At 38.8% G+C, this 2,775-nt stretch overlaps 1 pseudogene; it reads left to right on the top strand.

Annotated features, from left to right (window-relative positions):
* The first annotated feature begins 478 nt into the window (after positions 1-478).
* On the top strand, positions 479-971 carry LOC118830732 (annotated as a pseudogene).
* Positions 972-2,775: the final 1,804 nt, after the last annotated feature.

Genomic DNA, 2,775 nt, shown 5'->3' with positions numbered 1-2,775 from the left:
CAGAGACGCACAGAGAGAGACAGAAGGATGAAGAAAAAGAGACAGAGAGACAGAGAGGGAGGGAGAAAGAGAAAGAAGTTAGATGGTAAGGAGGGAGAGAAAAAGGGAAAGTGAACATTTGGTAGCTAGATAGGCAGACAGAAGGATAGATGGTCAAAGATTATGGATAGCTCTTCAAAGAAGAATTGTAAATTATTAAGAATATATGAAAGAATATTCTTAATTATTAACAATAAGAAGAAAAACAAATTAAAGAATCCTGGGGTTTCACCTCATACCCTGAAGGTTGTCAAAAATAACAAAAGATAGAAATAGACACTGCTGGAATGACTGTGGGAAAATGTAAACATTAATAGATTGTTATTATTGCTGTTAACCAATACAACTATTTTAGAAAGCAATTTGTAATTATACAAATAGATTAATAAAAATGTGCTCACCCAGAGGCAACAGGTCTACAGTACGGCGGTGGCGGTCTATGGCGTCCGCCCTCTGCACCGGGCTGAAGGCTTGCGGGCTGCGTGGATGCCCGGCCTACCGGCTCCGCTGGCAGAGCCAGACCCAGGAGCCATCTGCCTACCCTGGAATTGTGGAGCCCACCGAAGAGTTCAAATTTGTGGAATGCCTCATCCCTCCGGCTGGCATCCCATAGTCCCCCAGACACCAGAGTTACCCCACGCCGAGTGGCTGGCAGCCTCCAAAAGACGCCCCACCAAATCTCCCCTACTTCATTCGCCGTTCCCGGATGCACAACATCCCTGTCTACACCGAGCTCACATATGGGTTACCATGTAAAATGATTCTGATCCGTAAGGTGAAGGGGGACATTTGGGCCCTGCAGAAAGATGCGTAAGAATTACTTTCTCCGCTGATGGGGAAGACACAGGTCAATGAGGTGACTGGAACCCTGCGTTATCAAGGGTCACTTTGATCAGCACCTCAAGGCCTGGCTCCTGGAGAAGTGCTTCTGAGGGTCAGAGGGCAAACCATGTCCCCGGAGGGGTGCTTACACTGACCTACAGAGGCCCAGCGGCACCCCTGCTGCTTCCCATTTGTGGCAGGGAGTCCCCAAGGGGACAGAAGTGGTTTATCAGAATTATTCAAAGAACTGACTCCCCACGCCCAGTTCGGAATCTTTCAGGGAACTTTCTTGGAAATGAAAAATTTGTTATGTGGCCAGTGTCGAGAGATGGCAGAGGACCTAGTCAAGGGGGTGGCCACCTTCCTGGTCTCCAGACTAGGAACAAGTGAGAAAACGAATCCAGACCCCACACCATCATTAGGGAGACACGCAGATCATAAAGAAGACAAAACATCATTAATGCCCAGGGGGAGGGGAACCACGTCACAGCCTGGCACCAACTTTAATGCAAATTTTTATTTCAGCCGTATATACAACTGAAGCTATTAAAATTTGTACAATATTTACAAATCAAATTAAAAAAACAAGATTAACAAAAATGCTCATACACTTTTACCCAGAGATTCCACTACTAGGCATATATCCCAAAGAAGTATCAGATAAGAAGAAAGTACCAATATGCAGACAATAAAATATTTATAGCAATACTTTTTGTCATGGCAAATAATTGGAATCAAAGTGGATGCCCTGTTTGGGGAATGCCTAATCAAATTGCGGTACATGAAAGTTATGGAATGTTATAGCGTATTATTATGTATTAGGTATTAATATATATACAATTAATACCAAGAAGCACAGAAAGCTTTACATGATTTGACAAAGTAAACAGATCCCAGAAAACAATATACACAATGACAACAATATAAATGAGAGAAATTTTAAAAATCAATTAAAAGTGAAAGACGCAAAATGACAAAGAACAAATATGACTTCAGAAAGAAATCTAAGAAATCAATCTCAGCAAATATTCCTTTGCAAAGATGGTAGTTGTAAAAAGTGGTACATTGCACATATTTTCAGACTATTGGAATGTATTGATGAGGAGGTGTATTTTATTTTTTCATCTTCTTTAAAATATTATTTATTCGATGGAATGGATTTCTGGGAAAAATTTTGGTGAATTTTTAAGAAGATAAGAATGTTGCTGTTTGTTGTTGATGTTGTTTTTAAAGAAGACTAGATTCTGGAATCAGGTTACTAAATTTATATTTCACTTTTGCATATTATCTGTCTGACTTTGGGCAAGTAACCTCTGTAATCTTTATAAAGTAAAGTCCCTGAATCAGATGATCTCTTAAGTCCCAAGAGATAGTACTAAATCTTATGATCATATGTAACTTCTCTGTCATGTTTTTTCTTCTTGATTTTTTTCCCCAAGTACTATTTAAAACTTCAGCATTCCCATCGATGCCAGTCCGGGAATCATCAGGTAATCTATTCAAACTTACGATTTCGCATCCAATGAATTATGGATCCAGATCTCCTATGTAAAAATTTCTATTTGGGAACTCATAATTCATATTTATATGTTAAAAACAAGCCTTGTCTGTCTCCAATCTCTTTTTTTTATGGTTTGAAAATATAAGCCTATCTATTCATGAGCAATCTATTTTCTTGGATTCCATTATTAAAATTCAGAGATATTACCATTAAGAGAATTTCAATTTCTATTGTGGTAGTTTTCCATTCAATGTTAGGGGAAAAAAAACTTTACAATTAGAGGTATCCCAAAGTAGAACATCAAGATGTAGTGGGTTCCCATAAAAAAGGCCTCAATAATAGTGAAAATCTTCAAATATCACCTTGATAACTACTTCTAGGTGATCACCTTAGAACTCATACAAAACTTTTAT

Source organism: Trichosurus vulpecula, chromosome 9 (genome assembly GCF_011100635.1).
Source record: "Trichosurus vulpecula isolate mTriVul1 chromosome 9, mTriVul1.pri, whole genome shotgun sequence".
NCBI classification, from domain to species: Eukaryota; Metazoa; Chordata; class Mammalia; order Diprotodontia; family Phalangeridae; genus Trichosurus; species Trichosurus vulpecula.
Note: the sequence above shows the minus strand (reverse complement) of the source record. Positions and strands in the feature narration are given on the sequence as shown.